Source organism: Poeciliopsis prolifica, unplaced genomic scaffold, assembly GCF_027474105.1.
Source record: "Poeciliopsis prolifica strain line A6 unplaced genomic scaffold, Auburn_PproV2 SCAFFOLD109, whole genome shotgun sequence".
In the NCBI taxonomy this organism is placed as follows: Eukaryota; Metazoa; Chordata; class Actinopteri; order Cyprinodontiformes; family Poeciliidae; genus Poeciliopsis; species Poeciliopsis prolifica.
The window spans coordinates 388714-411166 of NW_026562484.1; the positions used below are offsets into that span (position 1 = coordinate 388714).

General features: G+C 37.7%; 3 pseudogenes; 2 read left to right on the top strand and 1 right to left on the bottom strand.

The window, feature by feature from the left end:
• The first annotated feature begins 2671 nt into the window (after positions 1–2671).
• Positions 2672–6966, top strand: LOC129354373 (MICOS complex subunit MIC26-like; annotated as a pseudogene).
• An 858-nt stretch (positions 6967–7824) lies between these two features.
• LOC129354374 (diamine acetyltransferase 1-like) lies at positions 7825–10801 on the bottom strand (annotated as a pseudogene).
• Positions 10802–12577: 1776 nt separating this feature from the next.
• On the top strand, positions 12578–21680 carry LOC129354389 (acyl-coenzyme A thioesterase 9, mitochondrial-like; annotated as a pseudogene).
• Positions 21681–22453: the final 773 nt, after the last annotated feature.

Here is a 22453-nt window from a genome sequence, read left to right on the forward strand (position 1 = left end):
GTAATTATGTAGGATGAGTTAAAAATAAATATAACATATTTACACCAAATAGACACACAGCTCTAGTTTAGATTAGCCACAGTTAACTTTATTAACTGTGGCTTCATTAATTTTATTCCATCGCAGTTTTTTCTCAAAATAGAATGTTGTGTGTTCATTATTTTACAAAAACATGGGTAAAATTAGTGTAGTTAAATCAGCATTTTATCGCAGGAAAAGTAACTCGAATGAAATAAACCTTTGGTAGAACAGAAACATTCAAACTTCATTATTAATACGTTTTTCTGCTTTCTTATGTAATTATGTGAAATAGCAAAACAATACTTCTGTTTACTTAATTGAATCTCATTTATAGTTGTAGATAATGCTAGCATATTATGCTAAAATTAGCATTAGCTTAAACTAGCTATGTTAGCTGCTAGCTTTCACTTGATTTGGCCTGAACCTTAATTTATCCAATTAGTTTTTTTCCCTGAAACATGTTGATAAATTACAAGTTAATAAATAAAAATGTTTAACAGTTTAATCGTATAAACACTAAAAAATAATAAACTGTTGTTACTCCACTTTAGGTGTAGGATTATTTATTATCATAAAATTGAAACTGTTATTACAGGAAACCAATCTTGGATTACAGTCAAAGCACTTAGCTTTAGCATTAACTAGCTAAAACAAGCTAGCTTGATATTAGTGACCTCCTTAATTTAGCTGATCTTCCATTCTTGTTTTTTTCTTTGCATTTTGGACACAGCTGGTCAAATATGTTGGTTTTTGTGCCAAAATAGACGAAGAAGAAAAAATATTTGTAGTTCAGTTGGAGGATTTTCTTTGCCAGATTTCTGCTGTTATTCTAAGATGTTCTTGTTTGAGGTCCTTTGGTAATTTACCTCGGCTAAATGATTACCAGCCTTCGTTTCAACAAAAATAGACTGTTTTCATTTCAGACAGATAATTTAATCTGCACGTCCGTTCTCTGGCAGATCTAATCCCGCCGCCGTTTCAGATTAAAGCTGCACATTTCATCCTCCAGGCCACGTAGCTCAGCTGACGACCAGCCTGTTTTATTTTGAGCTAACTGTGAAAAGGGCTAGAGCAAATAATGATGCCGTCACGTCTTTCTGCTGCGTATTTATTTAATTTATGAGGTAGTGCTTTTCACTGAGCTATGCAGTAACAGTATTAGGAATGTTTTTATTATCAGAGTTTCATTCACAGCCGATTCTTCAGTGTTTCTGTTGTTTTTCATCTCCACACTGCAGCAGCATGTGAGTTTCTCCGATTTATTTATTTTTCTGTTCTTGATGAATCAGTAAAGTCAGAACAGATTTACTTCCTGAAGTCTGTCTTGATGTAAATTATAAATCTATCAAGAACTTGAAGGAAAACATTCATTTCAAATGGTCATTCTGGAACATTTATTATTGCGTCATCCCTTTACGTTTCCTCTGGGTCGCCGTTAATCGCCGCTCCGCTTCAACGTTGCTGTTTGAAGAAGAAACTTGTAACCAATAAAGTTCAGCCGTCCCCAGCTGAGGAACACGCAGCATCCTTTAGTCCGCCATTTCCCGGCTGTCCGTAGGAAAACAGATCAGAGGACGCTAAAAAATAAACTTTCATTGCTTCAACGACTGTACGGGGAAAAGAGAGAAAAATCTGAATAACATATCTTACTCTGAGTAGAAACTCTTTGGAAACGATTTGTAACCTTTCCAGAAATAAATGTTCATACTGGTCAACCTTCAGCTGCTGCTGAGTTTTTATTTGGTTTTTCTGTCATTTGTTTATCATTTATTTCCAAACATTAACTTTCATTCATTAAATGTTTTGTGGAAAAATCTGCACATAATCAAGAAACTTATAGCATCATATTTTAATATCTATAGACACTTTTAATCCATCCAGTTAATTTCTATTTTTATTTTAAAAATTACAAATGAATTATTTTTGCTCTCTGTGGCGACTAGAAAAAGATGATCCATTCATTAAATACAACTTAGATATATACACTAAATTTAATTGCAATAAATTTATTTTAATTAAAATTAATATTTTAAATTGTATTAAAGATATTTAATAAAAAAAACAATTTATTATATATTTAATACCAATATTTTATCTAAATAAACATTTATTTATTTAAATTAAATATTTTGTAATAAATATTTTTAAATGTAATTCTTATTTTTTCTTTTTTAAATAAATGTTTACCATTCAAAATAAAATATGATTTAAGAAATATAGAGCATACTATAGTAACATTTTTATAAGATATATTGAATAATTGTAATTCAATATATTACAGCAGATGGCTGTAAAGCCATCAGCATCTGCAGCATCTTTGAACAAACCTTGATATTACATCAAGAATTACTTTTATTAATAAATTATTTTAACAGAATAAATTTAGAAAATAAACGTAAATCAATCAAAGTTAAAATGTTTCAAAGGAATAAAATGATGAATATTCCATTAGTGTTAATTTACTGAATCATTTTAGATTCCAGATGAGTTTCAGTAGATTTTTAATCAGAATTCATTAAGCATTTTTACTCTTCACAGTAAAACAATTTAACAGAAATAAGAAAATCTCTCGAGTCCATGTTGCATCAACGCGCATGCGCAGATTACTCCTGCGGCTTGCCGTAGTAAAGCGAATGTCATCTGAAAGAGAATGTCTTCTCTCAGACTGGTAACTATCCTGAACGTTGTCCTACATCTTTTCCAGCTGTAATCCGTATCAGTAATCTGTATTTCGCAGTTCTGTATTGTTATTTGAGAGTTTAATGACGATATGCGCAGGTTTTGTCTGCGTCGGTCTTTAGCATGTTGCTAGCTGCTAACTCTTCGGTCCAAAAACAGGCCAATATAAAACACCGAGTGTTTGACATTTTAACTTCTCTTATTCTCGTCGCTTTGTTTTGTGTTTGAATGATTATATGTGGGGTTTTTTTTTTAATAAAAACGCTGCGGGAAGCTCGGACTCATCTCTGCGTGTTGCTGTCGTGCCGCTGTTTCTCCGCCAGGCGTCGCTGTTTGCCGCGGCTCCCGGGCTAACGGCCCTGATGAGCGGCTCGGTTCTGGCTGCCAGCGAGGCCAAGAAAGAACTCCCAGGCCGCTCTGAGCATCGACGAGGTGACGTCATCAGCCACTGGGTTTGGGTTGAGTTTTTTTTCAACTCAGATTTGTTATAGAAACACTAAGCAACTAGTTGTTAAAATCAGACATTAGTTACCAAGAAAACCATTAATCTAAACATCTGTCTTTGCTGGTTGCTCCAGTTGCCGTCTCTGTACACCAGACCCGAGTCGACGCCGGCGCCGCTGCAGCCGGAGGCGGGCCAGCTGGAGCAGAGCGTGGCGTCCATGAGGAAATGGGCCACACCGTATACAGACAGCTGTCAGGTGGGTGAGGCACAGTGGTGGCAGCAGCGTGCTGTGGGGAGGCTGTTCTTCAGCAGCAACACTCAAGCAGAAGGGAAGGTGGTTTTCCTTCCACTAAACTTTTATTCACGGCTTTCTGTGCATCACATAAAATCCGAATGAAACAGAAATTTGTGTTTGATTATTTGGTTTCTGAGAATTTTAATTATTGCTGTTTTGGTTGTTTGTATGTTTAAAATGTTTTCAGGTCCAGTGAGAAATGTTCTCTAGAAATTAAAGGGTTGTTTTGCTTGTGAGAGTGAATATTTGCATTAATATAATATTAGTATTGTATATGTATTATATGTAAAAAGTAACTATCGTTTGTCGCAATAATTTCTGGAACAATTTATGTTCAGAGTTTTTGGTGACAGGCCTTTTGATTCCTGCAGGAATCAGTTCAGCTTCTTTCTGATTTATTTCTGTTTTTGTTCATAAACCAGATTAACTCTGCTGTTTTTTTCCCATCATGCAGTTTTTACTTCCTGTTGTACTAGTTAATAATTAGCCGTTAATAAAGAGTTTAAAGGGTTTATTGTTTTGTTTTTGCAGCAAAATGTCCGGCTGGCAGTGGAGAAAGTTGAGGTAAATTCACCAAATCATTTACTGCTTAGACAGAAGAAAGTTTAAGTTTATTTAAATGTTTTAGTGATATTTTTATAAATGTATATAGACCGGTAACGTCTTTAGTGTAACTCACTTTTAGAACATAATTGACCAATAATTGAATGTTTAGGTGAAAACAGAAGCAAAGATGTGAAAAACAATTTTCCTCTTTACAAATTTTTTCTGGTTTTGCTTTTTTTGTTTCCTAAATACTTTTAAATTAATGTTTTATATAAAGAAGTCGACATAATTTTCACTTTGATGGTTAATTTTTCAGTTTTTTCAGGAGTGAATCAGTTTTTCTTTGTTTTAACAGCCTGTGTTTGATGGACGGTTCGTTTTTAACGGTTTATGTGAATTAATCCGATGTTATAATGTAATTTATAAAAGAATAAATGTGTTGTTAAAATCAAATAAATTTTTGCATTACAGCAGGTTTACAGAACGGCGGAGCCGACAGTGAACGCATCGTTATCGACCATCAGAGGTGAGCAGAACAAGATGGCGGATGATGAATATTCAGACAAATAATTAATAAACATGAATAAAATATACATATATTCTCCCCGGTTGTTGTTGGTTCTGGTACTGAAAAGCTTCTTGGTTCTGTTATGTTCCTGGTTCTGGTTCACTCAGAAACGTACCGGTTCCTCAGCGACCCGCCTCCGGACCTCTATCCCAGCGCCGCCGCCATCGGTTTCTCCGGCTTCCTGGGACTCTACCTGGCCAGAGGTACCGTCTGTGTTCTGTACATGAGACCGGACCGGGTCGATCTGGACCCATCACACCGGACCGGGTCGGGTCGATCTGGACCCATCACACCGGACCGGGGCGGGTCGATCTGGACCCGGTCGGTCTCACATGTTCTGCTCCTCCAGGCTCCAGGCTGAAGCAGTTGGCGTTTCCTGCGGGCCTCATGGCGCTCAGCGCCTCCATGTTTTACCCCCAGCAGGCCGCCGGCCTGGCCAAGGTGAGCAGCCCGACCCGGAACTGGTTCTGGTTCTGGATCAGATTTCTTTCAGGCTTCCTGAAACTGGGATTAAACCTGTTGGCCGCCATGACACTTTTATTGATTATCTATCATTATTTGTATCAGGTTACTTTGGACTCCATGGGATCATTTCAACCCATAAATTCTCCTGAACAAAGATGGTGGACGTTTGACCTTTGAACCTCATTTTGACATCAAATAGTTTCTAAAGTTTTTCTTTCATTTCTTTATTAAACTCCAGGAGTTTTACTGGTTTCCAGTTTCATGACCTTCATGCTGGAGATAAAAATATTTTCTTTGAGGTTTAACTCGGGAAGCAGCCGCCCGTTCTGCTTCTCTTCATGTTATTGATCTTTAATAGATGATTTATTTTCTGGTTTAATTTGGGAAAAACTTTTCTGGCGTTTGGAAACAAACATTTTCCTTGTGACACATGATGATGTCAACATGGTGGAATTTAGCTCTTAGCGTTAGCTTCCACTAAATGCCACTATTATTGATCTATTTCTCTGATTAGTCCTTTCAATGTGATCATTTTGGTTCTTCTAAGAAAAAGTTTCGACACAAATCAGGGACGTTTTTTTCCAGTTTATTCGTTGTAACTAAATTACTTGATTCTGAATTTTATTGTCATTTATTTTCCATTTTCACCAGTCGAGTCGAGACCAGGTGCTCACCTGGACTCGGCAGGGCCGCGTTGCCATGGAAACTCTGTGGAAAGATCCCCATTTAGCAAGAAAAAGGTCAGTCTGCAAAAAGTACCCTCTGCTGACCCCGCTGTGACCCCACTGTGACCCCACACTGATCCCGCTGTGACCCCACACTGACCCCACTGTGACCCCACACTGACCCCACTGTGACCCCACACTGACCCCGTTGTGACCCCACACTGACCCCACTGTGACCCCACACTGACCCTGCTGTGACCCCACACTGACCCTGCTGTGACCCCACACTGACCCTGCTGTGACCCCACACTGACCCCGCTGTGACCCCACACTGACCCCGTTGTGACCCCACACTGACCCTGCTGTGACCCCACTGTGACCCCGCTGTGACCCCCACACTGACCCCACTGTGACCCCACACTGACCCCGTTGTGACCCCACACTGACCCTGCTGTGACCCCACTGTGACCCCACTGTGACCCCACACTGACCCCGCTGTGACCCCACACTGACCCACACTGACCCACACTGACCCCGCTGTGACCCCACACTGACCCCGCTGTGACCCCGCTGTGACCCCACACTGACTGTTAATCCTTTCATGTCAGAATAGGTTTTGGTGTGAAAAATGATTTTTTCAGTTTAGTGATAATAAATATTGATCTGTTTGTGTTTGAGGCGGTGAAACCCAGGAAGTCAGAAAAGCAGAGAGCAGAAACAGCTGATCAGCTGCAGGTCGCAGAAACCTGAACCGAACCGGTTCTGAAGCACGGCGGCCGTCTCCAGGAAGCTTCTTGGAACCGGTTCTTCCTCCTCTGCTCTTCATCGTTTTCTCTCTCCTGTGATCTGAGCGACCCGGCGCCGTAAACACCCGGCGCCGTAAACACCCGGCGCCGCCGCGGCTTCAGACCGACGCTGACTTGGCCTGTCAGTTCGCAGGATCGGCTGCGGTTCTGTGCTTCCTCGCTGGTTCTGTCCAAACCAAATCTCACTGCCGTCTCACACCTCCCAAACATTTAGTTAGAAAAGTTTAGATTATGAATCACGACACTGGAGAGGCAGCATCACCTGCTGACCCACTGCTGACCCCACCGCTGACCCCACTGCTGACCCCACTGCTGACCCCACTGGGTCAAGGTGTCAGGAAATGAATGAAATGAAATCATTAATCCAGAAAATGAGTTGTAGTTGCAGCCCAACGTCAGTTGATTAAATACTCATCATGATGCTTTCTGCCTGTTTATCCTCCATAAATCTGATTAAATTGATCTTCATTCATGGCTGCATGTTCTCACTAAATATTATTTAATGATAATAAAACATATTTGGTGGTTTTGAAAGAGTTTTCTGATCTTTTCAGTTTCTTTACACTGTAAACCTTTTAAATTACGTCCAGTGAACCAGTTCATGTTGGGTTTGGTCCCATCACCTTGTCAGGTACCAATACCTGCAACATGAATAATTATTGTTTCCTTTGTTCTGTTTTTATTGACGACATTTGAATAGTTACTGCATTTTAAACTTGTTTGTTTAACCAGAAAAGATCTGCAATGTTTTAAAAGTCTAAAATGATCAGGTTGTAGTTTCATAATCAAACCTCAGTGGCTTTTATTCTGTAGATTTTAAGGCAGTTTGGATCCATTATTGTTGCTCTGATGTCATCTGTTTATTTAAATAACTAAATTTCTCCTCTTTTCATTCATTACTATGTAACTGAGCCACCTTGTTCTCAAATTTCCATTCCCTGTTAAAATTCAATAATCTGATTCATGTATTTCCTACAGATAATCAACCAGTAAAATGTTTCCCCATTTAAAAAACTGACTGATTCTTACAGACTCACTGGATTCTTCTGTTTTTATGGTGTTTGGAATCAAGTTTTAGATGTTTTATTACCTTTAGAAATGAAAAATACTAAAAACTTCATCCCAGATGATCTGAAACAATTTCCTAATATCCAATTTACTTTTATTCCTATCTCAATGTTAACATTCTTATTACATTCTAAAACTATTTCTAATTGTTCACAGTAATTCGAAGCTGTATTTTGTTAATCATTTCTTGTTTTCCAGGTGACTAAAGACATTTTGTCTTTGCTGCTCGTTTATTGGTTCTACAGTAAGAAACCCAGAAATGCTGGTTAACATTAAACAGAATAACATTTTAATAAACTAGAAGTAAACTCAGGATCACAATGTTGATACATTTTCCTGTTTGGAAGCTGAACTTGTAGAAATGAGCCGGTTTGAGTGGAGAGCCGAGACGATGGGTCGGTTTGGGCCTCGGTTTGGGCCTCGGTTTGGACCTCGGGTTTCCTCCCTGCGGTCACTCCTCTGCTGGCGTCGCCATCTTGACCAGGCTGTCCTTGTCGAACCGGAAGAGCCGCCAGCCCTCCTCCTGGGACAGATCCTCGGCGCCGCGCCGCTTGTAGAACTGGACCGACGGCTCGTTGTTCTCCGCCACCACGAACATCATGCCGGTGCAGCGAGTCTTCATGGCCAGCTGGACGAGATTTCAAACATTTTAATTACCTCCACGTGTAAAATATTTATTATCTGGGAAAATCTGGAGGCCGATTAAAGAAGCTAGAAGCGAGTTTCTTGTTTCTTACGTCACTGAGGTGCCGCAGGATTCCTGATCCGATGCCGAGTCCTGAACCAACAGAGACCCAGTTCAAACTCTTTACTGGGGAAGCAGAGGAACAGAAACTGATTCACTCGGCGGTTTTCTCACCTCTGCATTTATCCATCACATAAAACTCCTCCAGGTACAGCTGCTTGCCCACCCAGGGTCATAGGTGAAGTAGTACATGGCAAAGCCAACAACGTTCGGCTCTGCAGACAAAAGGGCGGTTAGTTTTTGTTTCTACAATCAGAAAATAGTCTGAGAGAAATCTCCACTTTATCAACCTTTATTTATTGCAAAATCAGACTAACGTCCAATAATCTTTTTTTTTTTACTGAACAACAGATTTTTATGCATCCAGTCAGAAAACAGCAGAATAAACATCAGGGATCCACATCCTGTTGGTTTTAAACAGAATAAACTGTTTAGAAAAATCTCAACATTTTGGTGTTTGCAGGTTTTGTTTTATTAAAATTTAACTTTTTGTTTGTAGTTTGAGGGGAAAATTTAAAAACAAAAATTTTTCTATTTATGGCCTTCAGTCTCTTTCCACTCGATGTTTTTGGTTTGACAACAGTTTGTGTTATCTCTGCTGATCTTGACTTTAATTCTGTATTTATGAATTTTAATGAGTTTTCCACCCGTCCTGATGAGCGGTCGTTCGCTCGCTGTGAGGGTGGAAATGTTTTTCTCCTTCTGAGGTGGTTGACCTCTGACCCCTTCTCCTGTGTTTCATGTGGAAACATCCCGGCTCTCATTTATCTTTGCTGTTACTGCTGAGTTTTTTCTGCAGATGGCTGAACACCTGCAGCCCTGACTTGGCTCTGCTACCGGACGTAAACAGGAAGCAGAGCTGCTGACGGACAAACCCAGGTGCTGGGAAACTGGAACTTGAAACCAGTCCAGTCTGCCTAGTTTCTCTCCACTGGTTCGTACCGTCGCTGCTGCTCTCTCCTGGAGTTTCAGCGATGATGCAGTGGTAAAACGGCGTTTCACCGAACCCATCCTCTAGGAGATCTGGAAGGAAGAAACTTTGTAACCAAACCATGAAGAAGAGCAGAAGAAACATCCAGACTGAAGGAGAACGAGACGCTCACCCTTTTCCGTCAGCGTGACCTGGCTCTCCATCTCTTCATATTTTGCAAGTTCCTGAAATGACAGGAAGGTTTTAGTTGGGTGACTTTAGCACTGAACGCTAGCTTAACCGTAACAGAGCCACTGCTAGCAGCGTCTCACACTCAGGTTTAAACCTCCAGAGATCAGATTTGTCACTTTGAGTCAATGATGGTTTTAGTTAACTGTTCTTTGGTTTACAGTAACTTCTCTCACGTCACTTCTCCTCACTGACCCTGATTGGGAACAAAGCTGCAACATTTGTTGCATTTCCAGCTGCTGAAAATGAGTCAAACCGTTTGAGAAACATGTCCTCCTGCTCACTAGAGGGGGCGCTGCACCCAGAACCACTGAAGGAAACAACCAAAAATACCTCTGAAGAAACTTTCTTCTTCAGAAAATGAAGTGGTGTCATTTTTTAGCATTTGTAGGATTCTTCTGTTGTCATTTCTCCTGCTAGCACTAGCCTAGCATGTTTGTTTTGGTTGCATTTACCCAGAATGCAATGCGCTGCAGTCCACCGCCTGTTTTTTCTGTGGTTTTCGGTTTGTTTGCATTCAAACTGAACCAGTTCATTATTTTACGTGTCATCACAAATATTGAAACCTTTCATTTAATTGATTATTTCTGCAATGTTTTCAAACACAAACTAAAATCTCATTCTTTGATATTGTTTAACTCCATTAAAACAAGTTTGATATATTTGTATATTTTTATTTGTGGTTTCTGATGTGTATTACCTGTATTGGATTTCTGCACACAGCTGCAGTTCTGTGATCATTTCCAGTAAGTTTAATGTCCATAAGCCTCGCTGCCATTATGTTCCATTGTTTTATATAAAACGTAGTGAGATTAGACTGTAATCTAATATTCATATTTTGCAGAGATGCTGTGATGTGAAGTCAGGTTTGTTATTGGTTTGTTATTGATTTGTTATTAATGTCAGGTCAGCTGGTCACATTTTAAGCTCTACCACAGACACATGCCCATATATGGAGAAGCGGAAGTGAGAGCTGTTACGCGTCTCGGGGATCTGACCTCATTCTGTGTCATCCGCCACCAACCGACGCCAGTTTTATTTTTCCCCGTCAAAACCATCAGCAGCCTGTTTGTCTCCTACCTTCACCAGTCGTAATATATCGGACACGTCTTTGGGCTCCGCTTTGCGTAATTTATACTCCATTTTCTTCTTTTACTCTTTTTTCCTTTCGTTAGAAGACCTCTGTATGTGAAGTGGAAGATCAGGTGTTTCTTCATTCGCTTCGCAGTGGCTTTTCCCCCACAGTCAGCCTCTGGTCAGGTCCTGTTCGTCGGCGTAAGCTCATCCAGCTCTCGGTGGCCCTCTCTGGGTCGCTGCCGGTCAACTGCTCTGCCTTTGTTTACGCCGGCTGCTTTATAGCCGGCTCGCGCTCGACTCCTATTGGTCAGCTGACCGGGCTCTAAGATTTCTGACCAATCAGCGGCCGCCAGAGTTCTGTTCGTCCAATCAGCATAAAAAAGGGCTGAACGTTGGATTTTTGTTTTGACTATTTAACATAAAACTTTAAACATGATTTATTCTTCAATTAAAACAAAAAATAATAACTTTAAAGCGTATCTACATCGAATCATTCAAATTTATTTACTGCAGAAATGAATACATAGCTTGAAAACTATGTTTTAGTGCTTCCAAATGTTATTAAATTGTAATTAATTGGAGGACAGCAGCTGTTACTGACCACAGAGGCAAGAAGAGGAATTTTCCATCCCTCCCAGAAGGGAAACCATGAGGGTTGGACTGAGGTCACAGCAAGGATTCTGATAATTCATGAATACAAGACGGTTAGAAGTGAATGTGTAACCAGACGTTGGTGTTTTCTGTATCTTTCACTGGTTGTTACTCTAAATCTTTTTGAATCAGTTGAAACTTTTTAAGGTCACAAAAACAACTCAAATAAATATGAGCTGATGATACTGATGATACCCTCTGAAGGCCTTTTTTATATTTTTTCCCAAATAAGAGATAATCCCAGTTCAGAGTCTGAATATTATAGAAAATAACTAATGTACTAAAAGTATGAAAAGTTTGTTTCATACTTTTAATACTTACTTTTCACACCTGCTTAAATTTTAATATTTTCAAAAGGTCCTTTTAATCCAACAAATGAGACTAATTGGGACACATGTTCTAATTTATTGAATATAATTGATGCTGAAATCAATGTCGCATTTAAAGTTCAGAAACCTGTTTAGTTCACAATGAGTTTCCTATGTTATATATGATTATGTTCCTTTAGAAATATAAATATCCATTATTGTCCCACAGTGGGAAATTTTAGTGCAGCATCAAGTTAAAGGTAAATGGAAAATGCATGTTGTTATATTAAGCAACTCACTGTGTAATCAGGGCAAGTTAAAAGTAGCATTTTCTTTTTAGATTCAAATGAACATGTAACCGATAAACAGCTACAGGAATATCAGTTGAAATGGTAAAACCTCTGCAGGTGCCAGCAGGGATGTAAACATTTAGATTTTGTTGGGAGCAGTGATGATTCTAGAGTCTAATGGCTGCTGAGGGGGAGGATCTGTGATAATGTGCATTTAGGAAGCAGCACTGTGTCACTGGAGGAGCTCTGCAACTCAGCAGCCTCTTCATTACTGAGGTGAAGACAATAGTTTTAGCAACTGTAGCCACACTAACAGTTATTTAAAATATCAAAATATCTGTTTGATTATTGGAATTAAATTATATGAAGAAAACTATTTTATATTATCATATTTTTATGAGTCACTTATTTTCTAAAGTTATTTTTTGATTTAAAATTACTATTTAATAAAAAGTAATATTTGAAGATGAGTTAATCCAGGATGTTAGTGTGAATCATTAAAGATAATAGTTGTGAAAGCATAAAAATAGAAACACTGCAAGTTACAACAATAATGCAGATCAATAGACGAAGTAGAACGTGGGTTATCTCGCTAGAGGTGCCTGGCAGACAGTACTCAGGGCATAAAAACCCCTTGCTGTGCAGTGACGCGTCATGCGTCATTTTAATGGGAACGTGATGACGTATGAACCCGGAAGTAGATGTTTTTATGCCGAGTGTTCGGCGTCGCAGCGCAGCGCAGCGTCCTCCAGAGAAAGCCTGGTTTCTGTCCGGTTTCTCTTCTGTTCGTTGCTCAGTTCGGACCCAGAAACCGGTTCCGCTGTGAGCTCAGACTACATCATGTTCTCACCGAGGTTGGTTCCGATTTAAAACCAGTTTTAACGCTTCCGCTGCGGATTTCTAGCTCCTTCACCGCCGGGCTGACTGTCTCTCTGGGCTGATTACAGCCTAATGAACTGGATGTAGCGGAGATTATTTACCTAATTTCTGGGATTAATGATGATGTATTTCTGTATTAATGTTGATGTATTTCTATCAAGAAGAAGTCAGTGAAGTCTGGGCGGAGGCGTTCATAAAAAAGGAGTGTCTCCAGAACCGAGACCAGCAGAACCTTTCAGCCCATTAAATAAATTCTTTACTCATATTTTCTATTCGCTCCCTGCTGCGTTACTTTGTTAAACTTCAGTGAAACAAATATAACTCCATTAAATACAAAGTGTAGTTTTGAAACGAAGCTGTGATGATTTAAAGGGGAGAATGTGTGAGTTGTGGTTGATGTTTTGTTGATGTTTTGTTGATGTTTTGTTGATGTTTTGTTGATGTTTTATTGATGTTTTGTTGATGTTTTGCTGATGTTTTGTTGATGTTTTGTTGATGTTTTATTGATGTTTTGTTGATGTTTTGTTGATGTTTTGCTGATGTTTTGTTGATGTTTTGTTGATGTTTTGCTGATGTTTTGTTGATGTTTTGCTGATGTTTTGTTGATGTTTTGCTGATGTTTTATTGATGTTTTGTTGATGTTTTGCTGATGTTTTGTTGATGTTTTATTGATGTTTTGTTGATGTTTTGCTGATGTTTTATTGATGTTTTGTTGATGTTTTGCTGATGTTTTTGTTGATGTTTTGTTGATGTTTTGTTGATGTTTTATTGATGTTTTGTTGATGTTTTGTTGATGTTTTGCTGATGTTTTGTTGATGTTTTGCTGATGTTTTGTTGATGTTTTATTGATGTTTTGTTGATGTTTTGTTGATGTTTTTTTGATGTTTTGTTGATGTTTTGTTGATGTTTTGCTGATGTTTTGTTGATGTTTTGTTGATGTTTTGCTGATGTTTTGTTGATGTTTTGTTGATGTTTTGCTGATGTTTTGCTGATGTTTTGTTGATGTTTTGTTGATGTTTTGCTGATGTTTTGTTGATGTTTTGTTGATGTTTTGCTGATGTTTTGCTGATGTTTTGTTGATGTTTTGCTGATGTTTTATTGATGTTTTGTTGATGTTTTGCTGATGTTTTATTGATGTTTTATTGATGTTTTGTTGATGTTTTGTTGATGTTTTGTTGATGTTTTGCTGATGTTTTGTTGATGTTTTGTTGATGTTTTGTTGATGTTTTATTGATGTTTTGTTGATGTTTTTGCTGATGTTTTGTTGATGTTTTGTTGATGTTTTGCTGATGTTTTGTTGATGTTTTGTTGATGTTTTGTTGATGTTTTGCTGATGTTTTGTTGATGTTTTGTTGATGTTTTGCTGATGTTTTGTTGATGTTTTGCTGATGTTTTATTGATGTTTTATTGATGTTTTGTTGATGTTTTTATTGATGTTTTGTTGATGTTTTGCTGATGTTTTGTTGATGTTTTGTTGATGTTTTGTTGATGTTTTATTGATGTTTTGTTGATGTTTTGTTGATGTTTTGTTGATGTTTTGTTGATGTTTTGTTGATGTTTTGTTGATGTTTTATTGATGTTTTGTTGATGTTTTGCTGATGTTTTGTTGATGTTTTGTTGATGTTTTGCTGATGTTTTGTTGATGTTTTGTTGATGTTTTGTTGATGTTTTGCTGATGTTTTGTTGATGTTTTGTTGATGTTTTGCTGATGTTTTGATGTTTTGCTGATGTTTTATTGATGTTTTTATTGATGTTTGTTGATGTTTTGTTGATCTTTTGCTGATGTTTTGTTGATGTTTTGTTGATGTTTTGCTGATGTTTTGCTGATGTTTTGTTGATGTTTTGCTGATGTTTTGTTGATGTTTTGTTGATGTTTTGCTGATGTTTTATTGATGTTTTGTTGATGTTTTGTTGATGTTTTGTTGATGTTTTGCTGATGTTTTGTTGATGTTTTGTTGATGTTTTGTTGATGTTTTATTGATGTTTTGTTGATGTTTTGCTGATGTTTTGTTGATGTTTTGCTGATGTTTTGTTGATGTTTTGTTGATGTTTTGTTGATGTTTTGCTGATGTTTTGTTGATGTTTTGTTGATGTTTTGCTGATGTTTTGTTGATGTTTTGCTGATGTTTTATTGATGTTTTATTGATGTTTTGTTGATGTTTTATTGATGTTTTGTTGATGTTTTGCTGATGTTTTGTTGATGTTTTGTTGATGTTTTGTTGATGTTTTATTGATGTTTTGTTGATGTTTTGTTGATGTTTTGCTGATGTTTTGTTGATGTTTTGCTGATGTTTTGTTGATGTTTTTATTGATGTTTTGTTGATGTTTTGTTGATGTTTTATTGATGTTTTGTTGATGTTTTGCTGATGTTTTGTTGATGTTTTGCTGATGTTTTGTTGATGTTTTATTGATGTTTTGTTGATGTTTTGCTGATGTTTTATTGATGTTTTGCTGATGTTTTGTTGATGTTTTGTTGATGTTTTGTTGATGTTTTGCTGATGTTTTGTTGATGTTTTGCTGATGTTTTGTTGATGTTTTGCTGATGTTTTATTGATGTTTTGCTGATGTTTTATTGATGTTTTATTGATGTTTTGTTGATGTTTTGCTGATGTTTTGTTGATGTTTTGCTGATGTTTTGTTGATGTTTTGCTGATGTTTTATTGATGTTTTGCTGATGTTTTATTGATGTTTTGTTGATGTTTTGTTGATGTTTTGCTGATGTTTTGTTGATGTTTTGTTGATGTTTTGTTGATGTTTTGCTGATGTTTTGCTGTTTTGTTGATGTTTTGTTGATGTTTTGTTGATGTTTTGTTGATGTTTTATTGATGTTTTATTGATGTTTTGTTGATGTTTTGTTGATGTTTTATTGATGTTTTATTGATGTTTTGTTGATGTTTTGTTGATGTTTTGTTGATGTTTTGTTGATGTTTTGTTGTTTTGTTGATGTTTTATTGATGTTTTGTTGATGTTTTATTTATGTTTTTGTTGATGTTTTGCTTTATTTTGCTGCCTCTCCAGGTTGCTCTCTCTGAGGCCTGCTGCCTCCCTGCCCTGCAGATCTTTCTGCTCGGCTGCAGCATCCAGACGCGGCCTGGCTCCCGACATGGACCAGGGTGAGTCTGCAGACACAGATCTTCTTCAAGATCATATTTTCCTAAGAGTTTATGAAATTGTTGCCTTGAAAACTATGAACAGTAAAAAGTATTGACGCTCTGCTGGTTTTATGCTTCAGAATTGATTTTAAATTGATACATTTTTACATTTTGAGCATCAATTTATATTTGTTGACCATCATCGATTGCAAACTATCAAAGTTTCACATGAATAAAACAATTATAAGTGACTTTTTCAATAAAACTGCACTTCTATTCAAGTAAATAGACAAAAACAATGTAATTTTTAAATGCAGTGCAAATACAGCAGTGCAGAAATGTGTTCAATATTATTAATGGTTATAACGATGTAATGAATCATAATAATATAATGAACATCATTACTTTATTTTCAATCATATGTAATTTTTCTCCAGATCAAACTAATTATCTAAACATTCCTGAGTTGAAGTAAAAATTAATTTGAGTTGTTTTTAGTTTCTCTGGATGTTTAATGAGTTTTTATCTTGTTTTCTTTTTGCAGGAAATCCACTTTTACATGTTTCAAATGGTAAATTTAAACCAATCCTAATATCTGAACCTCCTGAGTTTAATTCAGGTCATTTTCATTTTACTCTTAATTCCTCCTGCTTGTTGTTTTTTTCCATTTTTTTGAAACTCGTCTGATTTCAGGGCTGCTTTTTAACCACAGCGTCTCTTTTAATCCTCTTTTTTCAGCGTTTTAAGCTGTTTTTCTCCTTCCTGTCTGTAGTTTTTAGTTTCTGGCTGGTTTAGTGGAGAAACAGTGAAATCTTCTGCAGTCCTTCATTCCTCTTCATCGTCGCTCTGGGAAACAAATCTGACTGTTTTCTCTTGTTTCAGTGCGAAACAGGCTGAGGGAAATAGTTGGAGCTTCAACAAACTGGAGGTAAATCAGTTATTTTACTGGTCGACGCTGAACTCTGATTTTCTTTGAGCTCATTTCTTTTCTTTTTTGTCGTAATTATTAGACAGGAAAAGATACTCAAGATGTGTAGAAAGAGTTTTAAATGACATTTTATTAACATAATTTCAATGTTTTTTCTTTACTGTGTTATTGTTGCCTAAAATCCATTTTTTTAATAAACATTAATGTTTAACTTAAACTAAAATCGCAGTTTAATATATAAATGTTATTTATCTCTTTATTTAATATTTTAAATATCATTAAATGTTATATACCTTTAAATGCAATAAGAAACATTTTTTATTAAAACAATCAGATTTTTGGTCTATAAACATTTCAAGTTACTAAACTTTAATTGCTGTTAATCACTTTGTTTCCTTGACGACTGAAGCTAAAATTTTCATCCTTTTTTTTGTTGCCATGGCGACCTTAACAAGTAGCTTACCAAAATAAAAGCCTGTAGTCTCGGTTTGTCTGTTAAAGTAAAGAGTGAAACGCTGTCCTCTGTTTCTCTGTCGCTGTAGCGACCACCAGCAGGCCATGGCGGAGCGCGTGTCCCTGTCGTCCATGTTGGTCAGGTCTCAGGAAGAGCTTCCCGCCAAGCGGATGAAGGACAGCTTCCTGGAGGTTCACCTGCCTCTGGGGTCGGAGCCGGCGCTGCGGGAGAAATACCTGACCTACCACAACACCGTCAGGTAGCGCAGCGCCAGCCCCCACTTCCTGCTATTGCTCCTCTGACCTCTGACCTCTGTGTCTCTGATCAGGTTTGGGAGGATCCTGGAGGACCTGGACAGCCTGGCAGGTAAAAATAAGCAACAATGATAAATATTATATGTATATTTTTTAAAATGAGAGACTGAAACGTTTCCTCCTCCTCCTCAGTCCTCATTTCTTACTCTCACACCTACAACCCGGCGCTGAAGCGTTCGCCGCTCTCCATCGTCACGGCGCTGGTGGATAAGATCGGTACGAGTCGGCGGTTCCGTCCGCGTCGCTGCCGGTTCTGTCGGGTCGGGTTCTGACGTTTGGTTTTCATGTTGCAGACATGAGGCAGCAAGTCGTCTACCCCGACTGCGACATCAAGTTCACGGGTCAGGTGACCTGGGTCGGGAGGTCGTCCATCGAGGCCAAGATGCACATGTCACAGGTGAACGCCGACCGACCCGGTTCTGGTCTGGTTCTGAACCGGTTCTCTGAGATTCTTCGTTGAACTTTGACTGTTTTTCTGGGATCTGAGTCCAACGGCACATTAGAGCCATGATGGAGGAAAGTTTGCACAAAAAATCTCAGAAATTGTCTAGAAAAAAATGTGAAAAGTCAAAAAAAAAATAAAACTGAAATATTGAAATTAATCTCAAAAATGTTTCAGGAAAATTGTCAAAATTTCTGAGTTTGAAAAGTTTACAATTTTTTCAAAGTTTTTTCTAGAATGTGTCCAAGACGAATCACAACATGTTTTTCTAGAATATTTGCAACGTTTTCAGCTCAGAAATGTTCTTGACGAGTTCTGAGATCATAATTATGTTTTTTTTTCTCTTACAAATTTTGACTCAACCAACTGAGTTTTTTGGTGGAAATTTGATTCGTTTTTATCTCTGGTGGCTCTAATACGATGTGGTAAAATCCCGAAGGAAGTAAATGAAGGTTTTGTTAGACGTTTTTTCTCCTCCTGCAGTACCGGGACGGAGCGTACGCCCCGGTTCTGGACGCTACGTTTGTGATGGTGGCCCGAGATCCGGGCAACAAGAGGTACTAACCCAACAGCTGCTCTCCTTCCTGTATACACATTAAACCTTTTAAAAACTGTCAAAAATGAAGCTCAGAAGTGTCAAATTCCTACGATTTATAGCATAATTAGCATCATTACTTAGCTTGGCCTTTGCTTTCTTATGCAGTTTGATTCTCATCTCACTTCTCTGCTCCATCTGGGATTCTCCCATTGAACTCAATTCCTCTGGTACAATTTCAACCAATCAACAAACAAAATGAGACGGAATCAGAATGACGTCGATTTCTGGTGGATAATCTAGATCATTATATAAACTCTTAAATATGTCAAATGAAACTTAAATACATTAATCAAAGGCCTTTAGATTTTGTTGTGGCAGGTTTATTTACCTTGACATTTTCAGAGCGTTGTGTGACTTCTTGCAAATTTTCAAACCCTCAGATCAATAAATGTCTAGGTTTTTTTTTCTCACAACGTTTCTGAAAATAATCTTAAAATTTTAGAGCTTTTTGTAGCTAATATTTGACTTTTCAAGCTGAAACATTTCCAAGTTTTCTCTGAAAGTTTCTGAAAATAATAATTTCAAGTGTTTTTTCCAGCAAACAAAATTTTCTGTGTCTTAAAACAAAAGTATAAATCTTCCCTTAACCCAGCTGATTGTTCTCCTGTTTGCAGAGCGGCGTTTGTGAATCCGCTGGCGCCTGAAGGTCCAGAGGAAGAGAAACTTCTGCAGGAAGGAGAAGGTGTGAATCCTTCAGGTGAACTTCTGACCTGCTGGACGAACTCTCACCCCGCTCTCTTCTTCTTCTTCTTCTTCTTCTTCTGTCCAGCTAATAATCCCGTCGTGTGGAGCTGAGCACGGCGTCTCTGCTGAAAGTCGCTCCCACAAACGAAAGCAGAAAATCATCCATGATCTGTTCCTCAACACTCTGGATGCAAAGTACGACCAGAAGTTTTTCTCCCGTCTTTATTTTGAACGTTTGGTGTTGATTTTATTTGTTCTTCACGCTGCTTTATGTCGGTTTCAGCACAGTTAGTTTCCGCAGCAGAGTTTTGCCTCCCAACTCCGTCTGGATGGAAGACGCTAAACTGAAAGGCCTGGAGATCTGCCACCCTCAGGTGAGACACAACACATGCACAATGTGTCCATTTTAAGAGGTTTATTTTTGAAAAATATATTTTTTCTAATTTGGATTGTGTCAATAGACCGCAAAAAATCAGTCCAGGGGCCACAAATGGCCCCCGGCCCCTACTTTGAACACCCTTTGATTGAGAGAACAGAGATAATCCTGAGTTGAAGTGTGAAAGGTTTAGTCTGGAATAGGTTTTCTAACCTCCAGCTGTTTGTGTTTTGAGCAGCAGAGGAACATCTTCAACAGGATTTTCGGAGGTTTTCTCATGAGGAAAGCTTACGAGTTGGGCTGGGCCAACGCCTGCTCCTTCGGGTGAGAGACTCACTGACATCAGAGCAGACAACGCTCAGATGTTAGAGTTCAGGCCTGACGCTGCTCTCTGTGCTGCAGAGGATGCCGACCCAGTCTGGTGGCCGTGGATGATATTCTGTTCCAGAAACCCGTCGAGATCGGATCGTTTGCTGATGCTCTCATCGCAGGTCAGACGTGCAACGCTAAAGAGGTTTTAGGGTTAGGGTTAATCCTAATCTGCATTTTCAGTCTGTATGGATGTTAAAGACATGACAAGGTGGTTGATTAAATCTGCATTTAAATATTAACAAGAAAAGCATAAAAATAAAAAACTTATTTTTAGGTCAACGTTGCAAAAACACAAAATATTACCAAGTATTTTGTTTAGTTTCTAAAGTAAATATCTTTGTTCAGTTGAAATAAGATGAAACTAAGTTGATGTTTCATCAAGATGGAGAAACTTAAGTTAATATTTTCTTAATGTTGCTGAAAAAATATTAGTTCAACTGGAAGATTATTTAATTTATAGCAAAACATTTTCCCATGTTTAAGTAAAATAATCTATCAGTGGAACTAGAACCTTTTCCACAATATTAAGGAATTATTGACCTAAAGAAAATCTCCTACATTTGATGAAATGTTATTGAAAGGTTTCATATATTTAAACAAGACTGAACTACTTTAAGATTTTGTGCTTTTGCAAAGCAGAACCTCCTTCTGTCTTTCACCAAAAGCAACATAAAAAGCTACATTTATGTTTTATAAACTCATGTTTATCTTTGTTGTTGTGGCCGTTGATTTGGGTCATAAACGTTGGGGGCTTGTCTGGGATTTAAACATCTTACATGCCATCATGGTAAAGTATAATTGTACATTTATTGCAAATTTTCCCCAAAATGGTAAAAACCGTTGGGTATTTGTTGCTAACTCCCACCTGCAGGTGGCAGCGTTTCATATTTCTGATGCATATCAGCCTGGCTTGATGTGATTGAAATGATTAGCAACAGAAATTGAGCTTTTCAAGTACTTTAAAGAAAAGAAAGATGTGTAAAAGTTTTTTTTTCCATTATTCTTCTATTTAGAGATTTTGGAATAAATTTGAGGGGAAAATATTGAAAATTTTTCCAAAGTTGCATCATTTAAATCTGTGATTTCATTACAGATTTCTGTCAGAAAATCTTTATAATTGAGTCGTAATTATTAGTTTTTGTTCCTGTGTTTCAGGTCTGCTACACCCAGGGAAGTACATCCAGGTCAGAGTTCACAGCGAGGTGTTTGACCCGCTGACCCGGCAGCACAGCACCACCAACATCTTCCACTACACCTTCGCTTCGGACCGCGACGTTCCCAGCATCGTTCCCCGGACGTACGGAGGTGAGCCGGTTCTGGTTCTGGTTCTGGCTCTGGTTCTGGCTCTGGTTCTGGTTCTGGTTCTGGCTCTGGTTCTGGTTCTGGTTCTGGTCTTACTGGCTGCTTCCTCACAGATTTGACTGGAGTTTGTTTGTTTTCCAGAGTCGATGCTCTATCTGGACGGGAAAAGACACTTTAACCAAACCGTGGAGTCCTGACGGGTCGGAACCAAACCACAGGAAGCTTTCATGACAAACAACGAATGAAATTAAAATATTTCATGCCAAAGTTTTACAAACGTTTACGCTTTTGTTAGTATTTTTTATAAACCAAAACATTTAGTGGCGTCTCACCTATAGAAACACATAACTATCATGAATTATCTACATTTATTATGCTAAACTGACGGATCACGGCACTTTGTTTCTGCATGTGTTGATTTAATGCAAAGAATAAATTTATATTTAGCTCATTTACAGTCGTTCCTGTTTTTAATTTTGTCTTAAACAGTGCTTCTTTCCTCTTGATTGTTAAAATCACATTATTGTGACATTTATCCAAAATAATTTTGTTCTATTTTTTGTTAATTTTTCCTTTCAGTATTTTTACTTTTGATTGGTAGTTTATGTGTTTTCATCAGAAACGTCAGGAATCTGCAGCTACGAGCGGCTCTTTGACCTACTTACTATGGCGAATTATAAAATTTTGCAATGTTTTGTTTTTATTTGGGTTGTTCTGTGTCCCTGTTAAAAAACAAAACATTGACAAATATGACCCAGACAGTGTGGTTAAGATCGATAAGTTAGTTATTGTAGATGGAAAAAATAAAAGGAGTAAATTTCCATTTAAAGAAAAGTCAGAAGTTTTATGATTAACCTCAGAAATGTTTTGACCCACAAAAATTTTACATTTTCTAGAAAAAATAAAAAAACATTTTAGAATTATTTTACATATTTTCTAGAAAAAAAGGTAAATTTTCTGAGCTCATAAAGTCAGTTTTTGTCTTTTAGAGATTTTCTAAGTCAAACATTTTTGACTTTTCAAGCTCAGAAAATGTCCATGGTTTTTTTTCTTAAAAATTTCTGAATCTAATGAAAGAAATAGATTTTTTCTCTCTCAAATATTTGACTTTTGAGCTCTAAATGTAAAAAAACAAATTCCAGAACATTTTTAGAAATGTATTCCTTTTTCATGTTTACAGTGGCCCAAATAAACCGGTCGTTTGGAGCTTTATGGAACCAAAGC